Here is a 20779-nt window from a genome sequence, read left to right on the forward strand (position 1 = left end):
CACTTGAATGTGGCGAATTTGTCTCAAAGATGTGTGTAGTGGACACAATTAACCATCCAGTGTTCTTATTCTGAAAAACCCCCTCCGGGAGACAGCCCACTCCGTGATGCACTATTCAGCACTTATTCTCATCCACATTTTCTCTTGAATTTCTCCTGTGTTCTGTCTTCTCCTATCTGGGATGAAGCCGACGACCCATCCCGGTTCTTGCCATGGAGCTGGTTGGCTTCACTGGATTGGCAGACTCTTCCTCTAGCCATACTCTCTTGGGAGGGGTGCAGAGTGCTTGTTGGAATGGTGAGACCTCTTGCTAGGCAAGAATAAGGAAGCATGGAGTGTGATCTTTACACAGCACTGAATTTCAGTCATGAGGAGATGGAGCTGACACTGTGGCAGAAAGAAGGAAATGAAGAAATCCGTGCTATTGGGGAGCCCCTGGGCTAACCAATTCTGAAGCTGTGTTAACTCTTAGACTTAGTGGTTATGTGTTTTAATTTTTTTTAAGCCAGGCTGCGTTGGGCCTCCTCTTACATATACTGGAAAGGTCCTGAGTAATACAGAGGTGAGAATGATTCTCCATAATTTTGTGAGTGTAAGATTTTTTCACTTCCCTTTCTGTGATGCATCCTCACTTATGGCCTTGAAGTTACAAATATCCAAAACTAACCATTTCTTCCTTTGAATTGCTTCTTTTTAAATATTGTTTTGAAGCCCCAGGAGCAGGTAGTAGTAATAATAATAGCAGTAGCAGTATTACGACTATTGGTAGTATTAATAATAACAACTCATATTGAGTGTGTGTTTCCTATTTGTTGGGCACTCTCCTAAGCATTTTATGTGTATATTTTGTAATCTCTACAGTAACACTTTGAAGCCAAGATCACCATTTCCCTATTTTACAGAAGATGACAACTAAGGCAGAGAGAGGTGCCTAATGCCACACTGTTAGTGACCAGAACCGGACGCAGGCACAGTTGGTCAGGTCTCAGGGACCTGCATTTCACTGTCTCCAGAAGCGCATTTCAACTCTCTTTAAGCAGGGAAGCGAGTTTTATGGTGGATTTGGAGCTAACATTTCATTTTTCCTTTGTAATTGAAATAATGATTTATTATTATATGTGCCCCACAAGTACTATTCCGAAAGAGTCTGAACCAAGGACTCATTATATATTATTAGATTCCTTATATATTTTCATTTTAATGTACTTAATCTGTCATAAATTATATTAAAATAGGTGCAATAAAACATCCCAGGACACTTGTTTATTCTACTTTGTCTTTGTAATTCCTGCAGGAGTTACTTCATGTGTTGGCATAGCATGTTATTTGAGCCTCATGTGATGGTGAGGGCTGTGTGTTCTTTTTTGCTGGTGCCTCTGATCGTCATAACGTGATTCACTTTGTATCTCTGCATGCCTTTTCCTTCCTCTAGAATTCTAGTTCCTGTGTGTTGTGTAAACATCAAAAAAATCTATCGAGTCTAACTTGTACCCTTCCCATCAGACAGCTCTGCCCTAAGATGACTTGGGGACCATGAACAAAAGGCACAACTTGGCTTCTTTAAAAGATTATTTATTCCTCATTTATTCTTTATTTGCGAGCAACAAGCAAGCAAACAAAAAAAAAATGAAGACAGAGGGCAGAACCGGAGATATATGGCAGATGCAATGATACTGCTGATGCTTAGGAACTCATAGGCAGAGAAGAAAGCAGGGGTGGCCCTCAGGGAAACCTAAGGGGCAGTGTTCCACTTTGGGCAGCTGGCATGAGATTTTCATCTTCTTATCTGGGTGTAGTGGAGGCAGGGAGTGATGTCTGGAGACTGCACCATCAGTCAGAATCCAGGCAGGAGAAGGGTTGTCTGGGGACTGCATTGTTCTCTGCCCATCATATTCACCACCCACCATCTTCCCTGCCCACCAAGTTCTCCATCCTTGATGCCACGTTTTCCAAGCCCACCACGCCCCCTCCTGCCCACCGTGTTCGCTGCTTGCTGCCATCTTCCCTGTCTGCCCACCATGTTCTCTGCTCGCTGCCATCTTCCTCCGTCTGCCATGTTCCTCCGTCTGCCATGTTCTCTGCTCGCAGCCATCTTCCTCCGTCTGCCATGTTCCTCTGCCTGCTCTGTCTCCCCATCTCCATGCTGCCCGCCACGTCTCTGCACAGGCCCTGGCCCTTATAGAGGGTCTTCCTCAGCCTTGCACTTCGCTTCCTGCTACCTCCCAGCACCGTCTCAGGCCACCAGTTGTTAACATTTGGCAAACACCTTCATGTAAATTAAATCCTACTCACACATACATTTCGACTGAAGGAAATATCTATGATCTGGATTTACGATAACCTCTGGATTTACAATAACCACTGGTTTTCACACTACTCCTAATTCAAGGGGATAAACCCTGCCAAATGTGGTGAACAGAAAGGGAGGTAAAAGGAGTTGAAGGTCTCCCAAGAAAACGCAGTCTCTTCCACAGTTTGGTGTAAGTGCCGTGACCTCTGCTATCCTGTGTGTTGTATTTGTCCTTTGACTAATGAGGTTTCTGGGGCTTGGCTTTAAGGATCCCTTCTATAGTTGGAATTATTATTTTTATTTTTAAAAAAGTATTGATGACTTTGTGGTTCCAAATGACTTTTTCCTGGTACATCAAAATATGATCTTTTTAGTTAGTGTTTTTGTTTAAAGCCATAGTAACATAATTGAATTACAGTTGGGAGTAGCCATTTTGCAGAACTTTAAAAAATATCGAGCCAAATCTGTTTGCCATAGCACTTTATAACACTAGGATTAAATACTCTTTGACAAATGTTTTAATTGCTGACAAGTGCAACTTAGGGAGGTGGTTTTGAGGAGTTTTGGCTGGTGTCCCGGTGCCTGCTGTCAAGTGCTGGCATGGCCCAAGGAGCTCTGGTAACCAGGAGGCGGGGAAACCAGAGCATGCTGATTTGGCCCGGCCTTCTCCTAGGTTCGGAGTCTTTCTGTGCCTTTCTCCTCATGCCTGTTTGGGACATGACAGGACTCACCATGGCTCCACTCCCCAGAGTTCTGCTGGGATGAATGGAGTCAACCGGGTGAGCCCTGGATGAAGGGTGAGGCTCATGGTAGGGATTCCTTCCTCACTTCCACCTATGGTTTGAATGTCCCTCCAAAATGCATGCTGAAATTTAATTGCCATTTTAACAATATGAAGAGGCAGGACCTTTAGGAAGGTCTGCCCTCATGAATGGATTGACTCTATTATCTTGGGAGTGGGTTCGTTATCACAGGCGTGGGTTCCTTACTAAAGGGTGTTTGCCTTGCCTTTTCTGCCTTCCCCTACCCTCTCTCATCCTCTCCTGCCCTCTTACCTTCCACCATGGGATGACTCAGCAAGAATGAGTCACCAGATGCTGGAGCCTTAATTTGCACTTAGCCCCCAGACTGTGAGAGAAATTTCTCTCCTTTATAAACTACCCAGTCTCAGGTATTTTGTTATAGCAGCACACAATGGACTGAGGCACTTCTTCAGCACATCATGTCCCTAGCACAGACTGCTCAGACTTCTATTCAGAATTACTTCTGTGCTCATGTATTCAGTACAGAAGAAGTTGTTACTTGACTCAAAGTTATTTTATTTTTAAAATTAACATGCAGTAAGTGTGACCTTTTGGGAATGGGCCGTTCCACCACAATCAGGACACAGAACTGTTCCATCTCCCCCAAAGCTTCCTGATGCTGTTCCTTTATAGTCACACTGTCCCTTCCTTCACCCCCAGCCCCTGGTACCCACTCCATGACTATAGTTTTGTCTGTTTTGAGAATGTCATATAAATGGAATCATAGAGTATGTAACTTCTGAGACTGGCTTCTTTTACTCAGTGTAATGCCTTTGAGATTCAGCCAGCTTGTTGCATGGATCGGTAATTTGTCTTTTTACTGCTCGGTAGTAGTCTGTTGTATAGAGCTCTGATGGATAGGCCTGGCTGAGCCATCCCCTATGTCTTCCAAGTCACTAGATGTGTCAGTGAGGTCAGCTTGGTCCCTCCAGAAGAGCCTGCTTGCCAGCTGAATACCACCAAGTGACCTCTGCAGTGCCATGTGGGACAGAGAAGTCACCCAGCCAAACCTTGCCCAATTTCCCCAGCCACAAAAAAATGAGACATAAAGAAGCAGTGGCTGTTTTTACCCACTAAGTTTGGATTTGTCTGTTCCATGATTGTGGATAACCAGAACACACCCCAATGGGTACTTAAGCTTCACAGGAATAAGGATCACATCTCTTGACAACCTAAAACTTTGGATCCAGTGGTGCTCAATAAGCATTTTTATTTTTAAAAACCAATTTCCTCTCTGTGCTTGGCAAGACACTTTATAAATGTGTGATAGTGATGAGGACGTGGAATTATCTCGATAATTTCCTTGATGATAAGAAAATTATCCACTAGCTATCAAATACTGTTAAGTATGTTAGTCGTGGACTCCCTCATGAGTTGTGGGGACAATCACTGGAGCCCTTTGGGGCCCTGGGAAGAGGAAGGAGCACGGCAGATGCTTCAGGCAGAGCGCCAGCCTTGTTATTGGCTTGGCTTCCTCCTCCATCCCTGCAGGTCCTGTCGCCTGTAGTTTTCCAGGAATGGGTGTTTTGGGGCCTTGATTCTTCCTCAATGAAGCCCATCCTTCCTGGTCCTCCACCATGGTCCTCTCAACCATTGCAGGTGTCTCCCTCACAGTGCAGGGAGTGACAGCACGGACGCTGCAGCCAAGCAGGCTGACATTTGAATTATACTTTTATCATTTACTGGATATGTAAACCTTGAAAAGTTTCCTAAATCCCCAGAACTTCAAATTTCCCATCTATAGGATGTGCGTAAAAACACATACCTCAGAGGATTGTTTCGAGGATTAGGTGTAGTGATACATGTGGAGCCTCTAGCCTGGGCTGCAGGCGAGGGCACAAGAGCTCTCTGTCTCTGTGGAGCAGGGTCGTGGCACCTGGCAGCATGGGCTATGAGGAAGGAAGGAGCCCAGTGGGTTCAAGGACTGGACGAAGGGCCAAGTGGTTGGAGCGCTGAGCCTGAGGGCCGAGGGACATAAAATGAGGTTTGGGAAACTCATAGGGACTTAATCAGGTGGGGTCTTGCAGCTGCATTGAGGATGCCAACTTTTTATTCTGGGAGCAATAGTCAGCCAGGGCTGTGGCTAGTTTTGTTCTTTGAAAATTTAGACTGCAGGGTTAGAGGTATGCAGATTAAAGGTGTGCAACAGAGGATTCACAGCAGCTCAGGCAAGAGCTGATGGTGGCTGGTACTAGGGAAGTAATGGTGAAAAAGTACAACTTAGGAGAGAAAAATCCACTAGGTTTAGGGATAGACTAGATGTCTGATGGTGCATATTGGGGAATGTGAGGGAAAGAAGATGTGGAAGATGATTTCCGAGTTTCTGGCTTCAGCAGCTGATGGATAAGGTGCCATTCACTGGGATAGGAACCCAGGAAGAGAAGCAATTGGCAGTGCCATGAGGTCAGGTTTGCATATTCTGGAAGAAAGGCCCTTGGACTTATGATGGGAGATATTGAGGAGACACATATATTTAGATTCAGAGCTCAGAGATGAGATCTAGGTAGAGATGTACCTTTGGGAGTCAGCTACCGGCAGACGGTAGACGTGTATTAGGGTAATTAATGCTCGCTTTTGAAACAAACCCTGGAAAATCTCAGTGAGTGAACATATAAAAGTTGATTTCTTGCTCTCACAAAGTCTGTTGTGGGTCAGAATGTTCCTCTGAATGGCCATCTTCCAAATGGTGACTGAACTCAGGTTCCAGAACAAAAGGGCTCGTTCAGGATGATTTATGCTGTATGCCACTTTGGTCCTTGTCCCATGAGCTGGAACCCAGTCATGTGTCCCCAACGTAACTGTAAGAGAAACTGGGAATTATAGTTGGTCTATGTGCCCCACAAGAGGAACAGAGGTTGGTAAGCATCTAGCCAGGTAACCATGGTAATGAATGTTGTTATGAATGAGAACCCCCTGGGAAGAGAAGATGGAGTTTGAAGATGAGGAGCTTATTAAGGACGGGCCCTTGAGTCGTCTGTACATATACAGACAGTTAGAAAAAGGTGGACTGGCAAAGAAAACTGAGAAGGAGTAGCCAGAGATAGAGGAGGACAACTAAGAGAATGTGGAGTTAGGGAAACCAGGAGAAGTATGAGAAAGTCAGAAGGAGTCTGACAACCATCCACTGAAACCAGTTACATGGAGAGCATTGATGACTCGAGGGAATATGCTCCTGGGGAGCTAATGAAGGCAGAAATCTGTGTGGACTGCATGGAGAGTCAGTGAGATGTGAGTCAACAAAAATGAATACAGACAGTTCTCTTGAGAAGCTTGATGTTAAGTGGGAGACAGGGGGATGGTGGCTAGAAGGAACATTGCAGTTGAGGCATTTTTTTGTTTGCTTTTTGCTTTGACGATAGGAGAGATTTGAACTTGTTTAAATGTTAAAATTTCAGAGAGAGAGAGAGAGAGGGTGCAAGCAAAAAATGGGAGAAGAAATCTGTGATGATGAACAGTCCCTGGAAATGTGAAAGTGTTAAAACTTCAAGTACTGGGTTTATCCTTTGAGCCTCCCATAGCAGCTGCCTCCAGCTGTATCTTCCCAGCCTTGTGCAGAGAAAGGAGAGGACCTGCCTGTCAGCCCTGTAATTTTGATTACCGTTGAAATTTCTCCCATTAGACAACACACCTTGCTCAGTGCTGCAGAGATTCATCACTTAGACCAGAGCACCCCCAGCCCTCTAGCCCAGGGATGGAGTGAAGGGGGTCGATGTGAAGCTCAGCGGCTCCCTCTAGAGTTCAGCGAGAGTTCTGCCCTGTGGTGTTGCTTCTGCTCAAGTCTCCAGCCCGTTTCTCATGATTCCCTCCGCCACCCATCCACCGTATGAATCCAGCTTTTTAAAATAACTTACAGTTCTTCAGTTGAGTTTTGTCCTGTCATGTCTTTGACCTAACATGAAGTTAATTCCTCTTTCTGGACACAATTCCTTTGACTTTTTTTCCCCTGGTTATCTCTTATTCATCACCCAAGAACCTGTATCCCTCCTCATTCATTCCTGTCACCAAGAACCTGTATCCTTCCTGTGTGGTTCTTCGTGCTAAGCACACTGAGATAGAACTTACAGATTTCAAGCAAATGACTCAGTAGCAGGCAAGACATTCTGGACAAGTGTGAGACAGGCACAGAACCAAAACATATCTGGATAGAAAAACAGGAACATTTGAATAGGTTTTTGCAATGCATACTGTACACATTTCAGACAGTTCTAACTTCAAGGATGATGGGACGCAGGACTGTTTTTTCAAGTTCATCTTTCTTGACGTCCAAGTTTGAGGACACTTTCTGCAATCCCTCAAGTCTAGTTGGCCCTGTATTCTGGACAATTTCTTTAAAAAATTATTTTATTAAAAATTGTTTTTTGTAAAGACTAGTCTCACTATGTTGTGCAGGCTGATCTCATATTCCTGGGCTCAAGTGATTCTCCTGCCTTGGCCTTCAAAGTTTTGGGATTACAGATGTGAGCCACCATACTCAGCCAATTTCTTATGAAATTTCATGTGAAAAAAAAAAACCATTTATCCTCTAATCTTCGGTTTGAGATTTTTTTTAAAGGTTTTACATATTTGGCTTATAGTAGAGGTTTTCAATTGTGTAGTTTTATTAACACATTGTGATATGGTTTGGCTGTGTCCCCACCCAAATCTTATTTTGAATTGTAACTCCCACAATTCCCCTGTGTTGTGGGAGGAACCCACTGGGAGGTGATTGAATTATGGGGGCGTGTCTTTCCTGCACTGTTCTTGTGATAGTGAAGGAGTCTCATGAGATCTGATGACTTTAATAATGGGAGTTTGCCTGCCCAAGCTCTCTTGTCTGCCGCCATGTGAGACATGCCTTTCACCTTCTGCCATGATCATGAGGCCTACAGGCCATGTGGAATTGTAAGTCCAATAAACCTCTTTCTTTTGTAAATTGCGCAGTCTTCGGTATGTCTTTATCAGCAGTGTGAGAACAGACTAATACATATTGGGCTTTGTGAGAAATCTATATTGAATATTAAAGTGATGCTAATCAGTCATAGCCTTTACAGACTGGAATATGGAGTGCACTCTGTGGCTTTCTAAGGCTTCTCTATGCAGATTTGTAAAAGTGGGATGGGTGTTTCATGCGCAACCAGTTCTTGTTGATTGGTGTGCAGCCTTGAACCTGAATTTGGTTGGTGCTGTGTTTGTGGACTTTCTGCAACATCCTTGTTAGAGTCTTTCCAAAATCAATGTCTCAGTGTTTATTTTTAAGTTGGTGATTTTTTTAACCTTCTGAAGGATTTATTTTTAAGATCTTTTATGTTCTGACTCCATAAATGATATACTTAGAAGACAGGGTTTTACAGAACTGAATTTTAACTACAGGTGTGGTATATGTAGTAGCCTGATCTTTTCAGGATTACTCTCTAATAATATGAAATATTGTTGAGAAGGACTATTCTTCTCAATTCTGATTGATGCTAGTTATATTTCTTTTTCAAGACTGGAAACAAAACTGGCTTCCTACTGGTTTGGGAATCCTTTACTAGGCAAATCGTGTGTCCCTCAGTAGAGTTTGATTGTAAAAAGCTACTTCTGACAACACACACATGCTTATAATATATTTTACATATAGTATATGTAGGCATGTGTATGTATATTATACACATACATGAAAACATGTATAATACATGTACCTACAGATATACATTGTACACATGCATACATAAATACATGCACATACAGAATAAAAAAATCAAAAGGAGACTTCTGATGTTTCTAATGTCTTTATTCCAACAAATATTTATTAAGCAACCTACTATATGCACAAGCTAGGTCCTCTGGTTATAAGGTCAATGAGAGCTTGGCTTTGCAGAGTCTGTTGCCTTTCTAGCCTTGGCATGTGAACAATTTATTGTTATGCAAGGTCTTGATAGGAATAGCAGGGCGACTGTGGCTGTGGCTGGTTGGGCTTTCATGTGAGAGCCCTGGGCCAGCTCCCCAGGTGACTCCTGACTGCATACACGCTCATGTGCTCACAGACACTCCCAAAGGCCGAGCACGGCAGGTCTCAGATGTGCTCGCCCTCTGTTTTTCTCGCTCCCCACTGGTGAGTGAGCTGTGGTCTCAGGGACGCCTCTTAGCAGCTGCTTGACCACGGGCAGGTCTTCACTTCTCTGCGGTTCAGTTCCCTCCTCTCAAAACTGGCAAAACAATAGTAACTACTTGATTGGGGTGATATGAGCTAACTAAATGAGTTAATTTCTATAAAGTCCTAACAACAATATTGGCATACAGCAAATGTCAGGATGATTTTAGCTCTTGTTGTTATAATTACAGATCTGACTGAATAAATCTAAAGTCCAGAGGCTGGAGGAACAGGTGGGTCAGGAAGCAGTTATGGGAGAATAAAGGAAAAGATTTCCGGAACTCTTTTAGAGCACACACAGAACAGCAGGCCACAGCTTTTCCCGGGGCTCAGCTTGGCCACCTGTTAGCCGAGGCGGGTGCACCCCGAGGACCCCATGTGGTTGATCACCTACTTCCCTTCTGAGAGGGCCTCGTTCTGCTGGTCAGCCTCTTAGCTGAACACCCTGAAGGAAAGGTGTAAGGTATAAGATTCACTCATCTCTCAGTGGGGAGGCCTTTCCTTCAAGTCAAATAATTACATGTGGATGCCTCTAGGGGAGCCTCAACATCCGGTTGATAGACTCCCACCAGCTCCATGGCAGTTAATCAAGTTCACAAATGTGGATGGGCCACAGAAGACGTCCAGGTGGGTCAGCAAGCCAGCAGTGCTTAGAACCACAAAATACCCTGACCCAAATAGTTACTGTAGAAGGCAGAAACACGTTTACACAATTTCAGCCTGCATCTCAGAGGGCATTAAGGGGCCAGAACTTTGATTAAACACAAGCGTAGGCAATTATGAAAAAGCAGCAGTGGGAGAACAAGGGAGTGTTCTTAGAAATTGAAATGGTCCACAGTGGCCCAAATTAAAGCAAAACCCACTAGAGGCGGTGAGTCCCAAAATGGACTCTAAAATCTGAGGCAGGAAAGACTCCACCTGGAGAAATCCTTACGGAGCAGAGCAAGAGTAAAATGTGATGGAAATGGCAGGAAAGAGCGGAGAGAAGGCAGATACAGGATTCCCTCATGCATTTAGTGGGCAAAGATCCACTAGATCCTCCTCAATGGTCTTAGCAAGGGGCATCTAGCAGTGAAGAAAATCAGCTGGGCACGGTGGTGGCACGTGCCTGTCATCCCAGCTACTGGCGAAGCTGAGGTGGGAGGACTGCTTGAACCTGGGAGGTTGAAGCTGCTGCAGGCTATGATCACACCTGTGAAAAGCCACTGCACTTCAGTCTGGGCAACAGAGTGGGGCCCTGTCTCTTAAAAAAAAAATCCCTGCTTGCTTGAAGCACATGTTTAGTGAGGGATGAAAGACAATAAGCAAGTCAGGACACATCGAATGAGAGAAAGCGGCCAGGGCTTTGGAAACCTAGACTGAGGAAGAGGAAAAGAAGGGGTGGGGACGAGGGAGAGAGCTGCAGTCTTAAATAAGGTGGCCAGAAGGAGCCTGCTGTGCAGGGAGCTCTGAGCAGAGAGCTGAAGGCATCAGGGAGCAAGCGGGGAGACGTGGGGGCTGCATTCCAAGCAGGGGGTTGGTGCTGTGGAGACCCTGAGATGGTGGTGGCATTGCGGGGAGGGCTTGAGCTGGGGAGTTTGGGGGGCCACTGTGGGTGGAGGAGGGGAAGTGCTCAGCAGAGGAGGCCCATTTGGGACATCTTAGGACTCTGGGATGGAAAGCCATTGAGGGATTTTCAACAAAGAAGTGACATGACTTTCACTTAATGCTTTAACAAGACCATTCTGGCTGCTGTGTTGTGACTAGATTCCTGGAGGGGTCGGTAAGGGCAGAAGTAGGAAGAAGAGGGAGGACGCGACATGATTCTGGGAGTGACGGTGGTGGCGTGTCCTGGGCTGAGCGTGAGGGAGGTGACGAGAAGTGGCTGCTCTCTGGGTTTTCCTTGTAGGCAAGTCCAGCAGGATTTGCTGACAGTGGGTTTGGATGGAGGAGAAGCAGGGTAGTTGAAGACAAATGAGATTTGGATCTAAGCAACCGAAAGAAAGGCAAAGAAGTTCCCAGCGGACTGCTTTTGTTTGTTTGTTTTGTTTTTGAGAAGGAGTCTTGCTTTGTCGCCCAGGCTGGAGTGCAGTGGCACAATCTCGGCTCACTGCACCTCCGCCTACTGGGTTCAAGCGATTCTCCTGCCTCATCCTCCCGAGTAGATGGGATTACAGGCACGCGCCACTACGCCTAGCTAATTTTTGTATTTTTAGTAGAAATGGGGTTTCACCATGTTGGCGAGGATGGTCTCTATCTCTTGACCTTGTGATCTGCCTGCCTCGGCCTCCCAATGTGCTGGGATTACAAGCGTGAGCCCCCCCCGCACCCAGCCTGCGGACTATTTTTTTATGGGGGGGGGAGGGGAATCAGGAGTTTGCCCTTTGTGTTTTCAGTTTAAGATTCGGCATTTGGGAGGAGCTGTCTGGTGGACTACAGGAAAGGCGAGTGTGGAGCTGGTGTGAGAAGCTGGCTGGGACAGGGCTGTTCCTTGGTGACTCACGGGCGGAAAGGTGGCCTTTAAACAGTGAGGGTGGGTGAAGTCATCGGGGCAGGAGCGTGCCTCCAGAGGGCCAGGGACTGTGCCTGAAGCTGGGCTCTCCTGGGCTACAGGGGCTGCGAGGGAGGCTTGAGGGGCTGGAGAGCGAGGGGCAGGCTGAGACCCTCCTGTGGGAAAGCATTGCAAGCTGGGAATGTTTAGCGGTGGCCAGTACCTCAGAGTGCAGCAGGGCGAGGCGGAAAAGAGACTGACCATGTCTGAGTGGTTTTGGTGGAGTGCTGGGTAAAGGTGAACGTGTCAGGGTGTGAAGGAGAAATAGGAGCTGTGCGGAAACAGGTGCTGGGAAAGGGGGAGGTTGCTGGGGAAAGAGGTGTGGGGTCCTGAGGGGGCCTTTGAAAGGTAAGGTGGAGAATTCCTACTGGATTTGGCCTTCACTGGAATACCCTAGAGGAGGGGGAAGTTGGAGGTGAGGGCGTGGCTGGTGGCTGAGTAGATGGCCTGGGGGGGCCTGGCCCAGAGAGCTCTTGGGAAGGTCTTAGGGCAGGACCAGGGGCCGCGGGGGCAGCAGATGGCACACGGGGGCGGGGTGTCGGAGGCGGCCTGTGCAGATCCCCTGACCCCCTGCCTTCTCAGGGCGACAGAAACAAGGCCGTCATACTTAGAGGTGCTGGGCGGCTGAGGAGTGGAGCGGGTCGGAGGTGCGGGGCTGCAGGGGGATTAGCTCCCAGCAGCCGTGGGTCCCCCTGAGGATGCCGGGGTCATAATGCACAAAGCCACCCTCTCCCAACACCTCCAGCTGCCCAGGCGAGGCGGCGCGCAGGCGGAGAGCAGGAGGGACGCGAGGGTGAGGGGCTGAGCCGGGGGCCAGGGCGTCTTCAAGGCAGCGCTTTAAGGAAAGGGCCATGGAGTTCCAGCTGGGGCAGGACAGGAGGAGCCGGGGACGGAGGTGAGATTAGTGGCCTGAAGCTCCCAGTGAGGCCAGGACTATGGGAGTGAGGGTACGGAGGGCATCAGGGTGCGGGGGGTGGTTAGGGGGTGAGGGCGTGCGACACAGGGTCAGAAAGCGGACGGAAGCTGGGGGTGAGCAGGACTCGGGCGCCGTGAGTGTCTTGGTGACCACTGTGAGCCGGCGAGGTCCACTGGGCCAGACCCTGGCCCGAGGTGGCCCCGGAGCTGTGAGCGGGAGGAAGAGGGAAGGGCGGAGTCTGGAGCCCTCACGCCTTCCGCCTTGTGCGCGGTGCAGGCTGCAGAGAGCCCGGCCGGGCAAGCCTTTCCGCCGTGGTCAGTGACTCGTTTGCACAAGGACTTTTTAGGGAAGAGAGAAGCCAGGCCTTCGCTGTGGGCCTAGCCCCTCAAACCGCAAGCTCTCCCCCTTGGGGTCCTCGTCGTGAACGCCCTTCTCGTCTCCCGCCGGGCTCACTCTTTCGCATTTTGCTGCGAAAGTTTACTGGAAATGGGTCCATTCACTGGTCGATTCAGAGGGACACTAGAAACGCGATGCCCATATCTAACACATCCTGGCCTTTTGAAGAGGGATAAAAAATAATACCCACTAGAGCCCCGTGCCTCCGGAGAGTAGGGCTTCGCATTTGCGCGTCCGAGGCCCGGCAGGGAGAGCTTCTGGGTCCTGGGGGCGCGCACATCCGGCGCGCGCTGTGTGTCGGGGAGCGGCACTGTGTCGGGGAGCGGCGCTCTGGGCTGGGCCGGCAGAGGGCGCTGCGGGGCGGCCGTGGAACAAGCAGGGGAGAGCGTCAGGGGACCCAGCACAGCCTGCCTGCTGCGCCCTGCTGCCGGCCGCGCCCTCCTTCGTGCTGCGTTCTCCTGCTCGACGCTGCGTCCTCATCCAACACTGGCACCGCGCGCTCCTTCCAGGGTCGGAGGCCCACAGACCCCTCACGTTCGCTTCTGTCAGGAGTAGCGGCAGAATTTCGATAATTTCTGTCTTTGATGGAGACTGGGAAGGTAGCCTGGCCGCTGCGCAGGAGAGCTGCGCGGGGTCCAGGAGGGGAGCGCGGAGTGGGAGCAGTCGACTCGGGCTGCGCAGTGCGTGTCGGCTGTCACGGGACACCGGTGAGGACCCTGCACCCAGAGTCGGGGGTCCAGGCTGTTGCTGGAACAGGAGGCAGCTCGGTGTCCACGGTTCCGCAGGGGGCCCCTGTCTGCTTGGATCTTTCATCAGGTCCCAGGCAGAGGGTGCGCTCTCTACTCAGCTTCACTCCTTGGGACAGAAGTGTGGCTGCTGATCCTGGAGTAGGGAAGGAGAAGGAAGCATTTGCGTGATTAAAATATTTTTTTTATCGTGGTAAAATACACATAACATGAAATGTACCATGTTAACCATTTTTAAGTACTATTTTAATGTACTATTCAGTGACATTAAGTTCATCGAACATTGGTGTGCAATCGTCACCACCATCCATTTACAGAAGTCTTTTCATCTTGAAAATCTGAAACTTTGTACCTATTGAACAACAATTCCACATTTCCCCCTTCCCCCAGGCCCTGGCAACCACCATTCTACTTTGTCTCTAGGAATTGGACTACTCTAGGTATCTCATATAAGTCTAATGAAACAGCATCTGTCCTTTGTGACTGGCTTATTTCAGGTAGCATAATGACCTCAAGGTTCATCCATGTAGTAGCAAGTGTCAGAATGACCCTCCTTTTTAAGGCTGAATAATATTCCATTGCATGTCTATACCACAATTTGCTTATCTGTTCATCCATCGATGGACACTGGGTTTGGTTCTACCTCTTGGCTGTTGTGAACAATGCTACCATGAACACGGGCGTACAAATATCTGTTTGAGATCCTGCTTTCAGTTCTTTTGTATATATGCCTAGAAATGGAGTTGAGTTGCTGGATCAGATGGTAATCCTGTGTTGAATATTTTGAGGAACGCCATACTGTTTTCCATAGTGACAGTTGCATGATTTTTAAAAAGTGGCTTACTTTCAACACATTTTTTAAGGTAATATTTTGGACCAAATGGTTAATAAGACTGTGGTGACGAGGTGCAAGACTCTGGGAAGATGGCCAAAAGGCACTGTTCTTTTTCATTCTTGTTTTCTGTCCCCAGCCCATGCCCCTGCTGGCAGCCCTGGGCTTGCGATCCATCTGGAAGCTAGGAAGGGCTGAGTCACCCAGCATTCTGGGGCTGGGTGCACCCTTTCTATAGTGTCTTAGGAGGATGCAGAAGTAATGGCTACAGAGCAGCTGCTGAAGGAGGAGGAGGGCTCACGAACTGCTAGAATTTTAAAGGGCTGCAGCCCCTGAAGTCCTGGGCCCTGTTTTACAGATAAGGGAACAAAGACTGCTGCAAGGAGAAGAATGTGGAAGAAGACAGCTCTGAGGATGCAGAGCCCCAAAGGACGTGCTTGCCATTCCTGGAGAGGAATGGCATCAGGGACCCAGGCCACATGCAGTGCGGCTGGGGACAGAGCACCACCTGTGTGTGTGGACATTTCACATTTTTCCTCCATGGAAAAATGTAGGAAACCCTACAGCTTGGGTTTCCTCTGTTACTGAGGCTTCCTCTGTTACTGAGGCTAACTGGGACATTTGTCTATTTAGCATTTATCTACTATGTGTTGAAAGAGAGGCGGGTGGGGGAGAAGATTAGGAAGCCTTTAAACAAAGCTCCAAGTAGAGCTGTCTCGACATGATTCAAAACTGCATCCTTAGATGCTTGGTGGTATAAAGGTCTTGCCAATTCCCATTACAACACATATTGCAACATGCCTTTCTTCTCGTAAATGTCTTCTGAAGGTCACTCCAGCCCCTGCCAGTCCCTCTCCCCTTGACTTTCTGCCAGTGCCCAACTGTGAACCCGTAGAGCCATCTGCTCTCCCCTCCTGCTTACCTGCAACTGATGGCTGGCCAAGAAGATAGGAGAGTTATGCGATTGGTCAAGGACTGGCGTGAGGTCTCCTGCTGTGCTGCACATGGGGCTCGGGTGGGTATGCTCTCCTTCCTCAGGGAACGGCCATTCCACTGTTACCATGCTCCTCCATTCCCTCTCCCCACTGCCCCATCTCAGCCCCTGCTGGCATGCACATCTTTCCCTAGGTTAGAAGAAGATTCCTTCAGCTTCCTGGCCCCAAGCCGACAAATGCCCTTCCCTGCTGTTCTCAGGTCTCTGAATCAAAGGCGCTGTCCTCTCATCCAGGGATAATTTCTCCTTCTCCATCTTGACACCTTCACCTTTTTCCTCTTGGGTACTTTGTTCTTTCCTGTATTTAACTTCTTACTTTCCCGAGTCCTCAATGTTTCCTTCTTTGACTCTTTCCTCCACAGATTATGAACATGCACAAGCTTAAAACACCAACAGCAACAAAAAAGAGAAAACAAAAATGCCCTCACTGCAAAGCCCGAGTGAGGCCTGTCTCATGCCATGGTCGAGCTTCTTTCTGGCAAGAGAAACTGGCCTACGTCGCTCCCCGTCCAGCCCCTCCGTTAGTCTCTGCAATCTGGCTGCGACTTCCCAAACTCCACCAAAACTGCTCTCCTGTCGGCAGGTGACAGTCACGCCTCTCACCCGTTCTCTTTCTAGAATCTGAAGGTGTGACCTTCCCATTCTTCTGTGACAAACCTGGTGCCGCCCAGCAGAGTGGAAAGAGCATTTTTTTTGTGTGGTAAGTTCCAACGGCAGCTGCACCAGGTAAGAGCTGTGTGATTTTGGACTCATCACTTACCAGCTCTGAGACTTCTTTTTCTCATCTATAAAATGGGGAAGAGAGCAAGTAACTACACAGAAACTTTGGGAAGACTGAAGAGGCCTTGCCGATGAAGCACGTGGCACCCAGAAAGTGCTTTGATCCCCAGCTCACAGTGATAATGCTTGTGGGTCCGCATGTCCCTTGCTCTTACTTGCAATGTCTGTTCTTCATCAGTCTCTGCAACCACATCTTCTCTCTCTGCACCCACCTCTTATGTATTTTTACCCTACAAACTCTGTAGGAAATGTGTGCTCCACATGGCTCTGCTCTCTGCTAATTTAACAGATGCTCTTTCTGAGTAACTCACACTCCAGGGTTTTTTTAAATTAATTAATTATTATTATCATTATTTTTACCACCAACCCTGCTCCTTGGTCTCCAGATGAACCTGCCTAACTCCTCACTGCCTAGCAGACAGCAGCTTTGGAATGTCCAGCAGACACAGTCAAGACTGAACTCACTTCCTTCCTGCAGCCTGCTCCTCCGGCCTCTTCCAAGTCTCCACTGGTGACACCACCTTCCGCTCCCTCACAGGGGGTCATGGTGAATGCCTCAGCTCCTTAACCCCCGTTATGGAAGGCCTTTGGAATTCACTCTCCTTTAATGGGTCTCATATTCCCCCCTTTCTTTATTTATATTGGTACTTCCTTAGTTTAATTCATCAAGATCTTGGCCTTTGAAGGAGTTATTTCCTTTCTGCACTGCCTTTCTTTTGTCTGCCCTGCAAATCCCACCTGGTCCTCTCCTCCCCTATCCGTGCTCAACGTCCCTTCCTGGGTGAAGCCTTCCTCACCCAACACATAGCACTTGGGTTATGGCCAGTGAATCTCCCAGCAGCAGGAGCCTTCATGTCTCCAATGGCCTCTGCTCCTAGCACGCCTGCTGGCACCCACAGGTGTTTATGGAATTGACTCAGTGTCTAGGAAAATATGCATTTATTTCAAAAAATACGTAGTAAAATAAAAATTAGATTCAAGAAAACATCCCTATAAATTTTGGCCTGTGATGGTGCCATACACAGTAATGTTATCAGAACCTCTGTCATTGGTCAAGGCTGAGGAGGAAGCTCTGTTTTGATCAGCATCTTGGACCACCAGTGATGAAGACTTTCACTCACTGAAGTCCACATTCTTTCTGCTGGGGGAAAATCCAGGTAGCTACAGGCCTCTGTCTGGCAGGGGTGTGCAACGGTGAGTGGTGAGGCAGCATCCTGACCCAGAGACCAGTTGGTTGCCCTGCACTCTGACAGGGAGGTGGGACCCTGGCCACATGAATCGCCTGCCATGACCCCAGGCCCCCCTCACTGTATCCCCCGCTGTGTGCTTCCTCTCTGCCTGCTCGCCTGTGCCAGCCCCACTTGGCTTGTGCTCCTGAGACCTCTTCTTCTCTCCTTCATGCTTTCAACTTGCAGGAAGCTTCCTGCCCGCTCAGTGGTCACCGTAAGATTGGTTCCCAGAGAGTTAGCCCTTTGGTGGCAAACAGAGGGGCTGGAGGAGGGGAGGGTCTGCTCCCTGCATTCAGGGCTGCCTCTGCCTGGGACCCACGCTCCTGGGGTCCTGGACTTGCCCTTCACCTCTCCTCTCATTCTCGCCCCTGGTGGCCCCTCAGCTGCTCCCTGGGTTTTACCCTTGGTACCTGATATAGTTCGGCTATTTCCCCACCCAAATCTCATCTTGAATTCTGACGTGTTGTAAGAGGGACCTGGTGGGAGGCAATTGAATTATGAGGGCAGGTCTTTCCCATGCTGTTCTCTTGATAGTGAATAAGTCTCATGAGATCTTACAGTATTGTAAGGGGGAATTTCCTTGCCCAATTTCTCCCTCTTTGCCTGCTGCCATCCACGGAAGACGTGACTTGCTCCACCTTGCCTTCTGCCATGATTGTGAGGCTTCCCTTGCCACGTGGAACTGTAAGTCCAATTAAAACTCTTTCTTTTGTAAACTGCCCAGTCTCGGGTATGACTTTATCAGCAGCGTGAAAACGGACTAATACAGTACCTCTTCCTTATTGATTTTAAACAGTGAGAAAGTACTGGCAGGAGAATTACTGTGAAGAAGTTGTGTAATAAACACCCTGTCCATGGTCTTCTTGAACTCCCTTACTCCCCGAGGGAAATGATTGGATCACAACATGAGGACTTAGTTACGGCCAAACACAAGGGCATCCCCAGGGGCTTGGCAGGGCAGTGAACACGTGTGACAAGCTCCCAGGGGTGCAGGTCCGGGTGGGCGAGGGGGAGGTGGGCAAAGGCTGTGTGGGGAGTTGTAGGCATGGTCCTGCCAGGGCAGGGCACCTGCTTGGCTGCTTCCCAGAGGAGCCGAGCCCCAGTGGGTTTTGGTTTCCTGGAGCCGCATGCAGGCCCCACAGTTGCATGGCATTCTGCCTCCATGGCGTCCTCAGCCTTACTGTGGGCGCCACAGGTCTTTAGCTGAGAATGTGAAGGCACCAGGGGAGAATGCATCCTCTCATTTTGTTTTGTTTTGTTTTCTGCCGGGGGCACTTACCCTGGTGGGATAAGGGCCTGCTCTTTTTCTCTCTCAACTGACTTCTTGTGGGACAAGGGGCCCTTTTTTTCCCGGTTTCTGCTCCGGCAGTCGCTTCTGTCCCTCGGCAGGGCCGTGCTGCCCTTGCTTTTGCTCTGCTGGCAGGAGGCCCTTGCGCAGCAGCTCTGCTTGGGAGCCCCCCGCCGCCATCCATGCCAAGCCCTGACCTGGGTGATGGTGCCTGCTCGGGCCATCCCCTTTCCTCATGGCCGGCAGAGCTCTCCGCCACATCCACACTGCGGGTGCCCCTCGCCAGCTCCAGGCCCCGACCTTCCCTGTTAAAGAGCTCAGACTCCAGCGGAACCCGGCTGCCACCTTCTGGGCACCCACCAGGCTCCCGTTCCCACTCCTGCCTTTAAGAACCTTCTGTGCTCCGTCCCTCACATGTAACCCTCCCATCTTCCATCCTCCCCAGAACTTGCTTCCTTTGCAAGACGGCCCTGGAGTGTGCCTGTGTGAGTGTGAAGGTGAGTGCCTGTGTGTGTGCACCTGTGTGTGAATGTGTGTGTGAATGTGTGACTGCACGTGTGTGAGTCCATGTGTATTTGAGTATGTGTATGTGAGTCCCTGTGTGTGAGTGCATGTGAGTGCATGTGTGTGACTGTGTATGTGTATGAGTGTGAGTGAATGTGTGTATGAGTGTGAATATGTTTATGTTTGAATGTGTGTATGACTGAGTGTGTGTATGCAAGTGTGTATGACTGAGTGCGTGTATGCAAGTGTGTGTATGTGTGACTGTGTGAATGAATGTGCGAGTGTGCCAGTGAGTGTGGGAGTGAATGTGTATTTGAGCGCATGTGTGAGTACGTGTGAGCGTGAATGTATTTGTGAGTGCATCTGTGTGTCAATGTGTGTGTATTTGTGAGTGCATGTGTGTGAGTGAATGTGTATTGGTATGTGAGAAGGTGAGTGAATGTGTATATGTGTGTATGTGAGTGAATGTGTGTATTTGTGAGTGCATGTGTGAGAGTATGTATGTGTATTTGATTGTGAAAGCATGTGTGTGTATTTGTATGTGAGTGCATGTGTGTGAATGTGTGTGTATTTGCATATGAGTGCATGTGTGAGTGTGTGTATTTGTGAGTGCATGTGTGTGAATGTATTTGCATGTGAGTGCATGTGTGTGTATTTGTATGTGAGTGCACATGTGAGTGTGTGTGAATGTGTATGTATTTGCATGTGAGTGCATGTGTGTGTGTGTGAGTGAATGTGTGTGTGTCAGTGCACTTGCAGGACATTTGGGAAGTAGACGTAGGGATAAAATGCAGGAGTTACTGAATGCCATGATATTGATTATTGGAATTGTTTGTGGAATGGACTCAGAAGCAGGTGGCTATGGGAAGGGTGCTGGTGTGAGCACGTGGATTTTTATTGCTGCATAACAAATTACCACACAACGGGGAACCAACAGCTACTTATTGTCTTGCAGTTTCTTTAGGACAGAAGTTCAGGCCCGACGTGGCTGGCCTCTCCACGTAGGGTCTCAGGAAGCTGAAATCAAAGCGTTGCCTGGGCTGTTTCTTTAGACTCACGTGACTGTTGGCAGGATTCAGTTCCTTGAATTGTAGGATAGGGATGCCCATTCTCATGCTGGGTGTCACCTGGGGGTGGTTGTTAGCTCCTAGTGGTCACCCCTAGCTCCTTGTTAGTGGTCATCCGTAGCTCCTTGTGTCGGGGCTGCTGGCACGGCCCTTTCTCACTTCCAGTCTCTCCCTCCAGAAGGGCCCTTGTAAGGGCTCACCTGATCACGTCAGGCTCACAACTGCGAGAATCTCCTTTTTGGTTAACTGAAAGTCAACTGACAAGAGACCTCAATTACCTCTGCAGAATCCC

The sequence above is a fragment of the Pan paniscus genome, chromosome 8 (genome assembly GCF_029289425.2).
Source record: "Pan paniscus chromosome 8, NHGRI_mPanPan1-v2.0_pri, whole genome shotgun sequence".
Classification (NCBI taxonomy): Eukaryota; Metazoa; Chordata; class Mammalia; order Primates; family Hominidae; genus Pan; species Pan paniscus.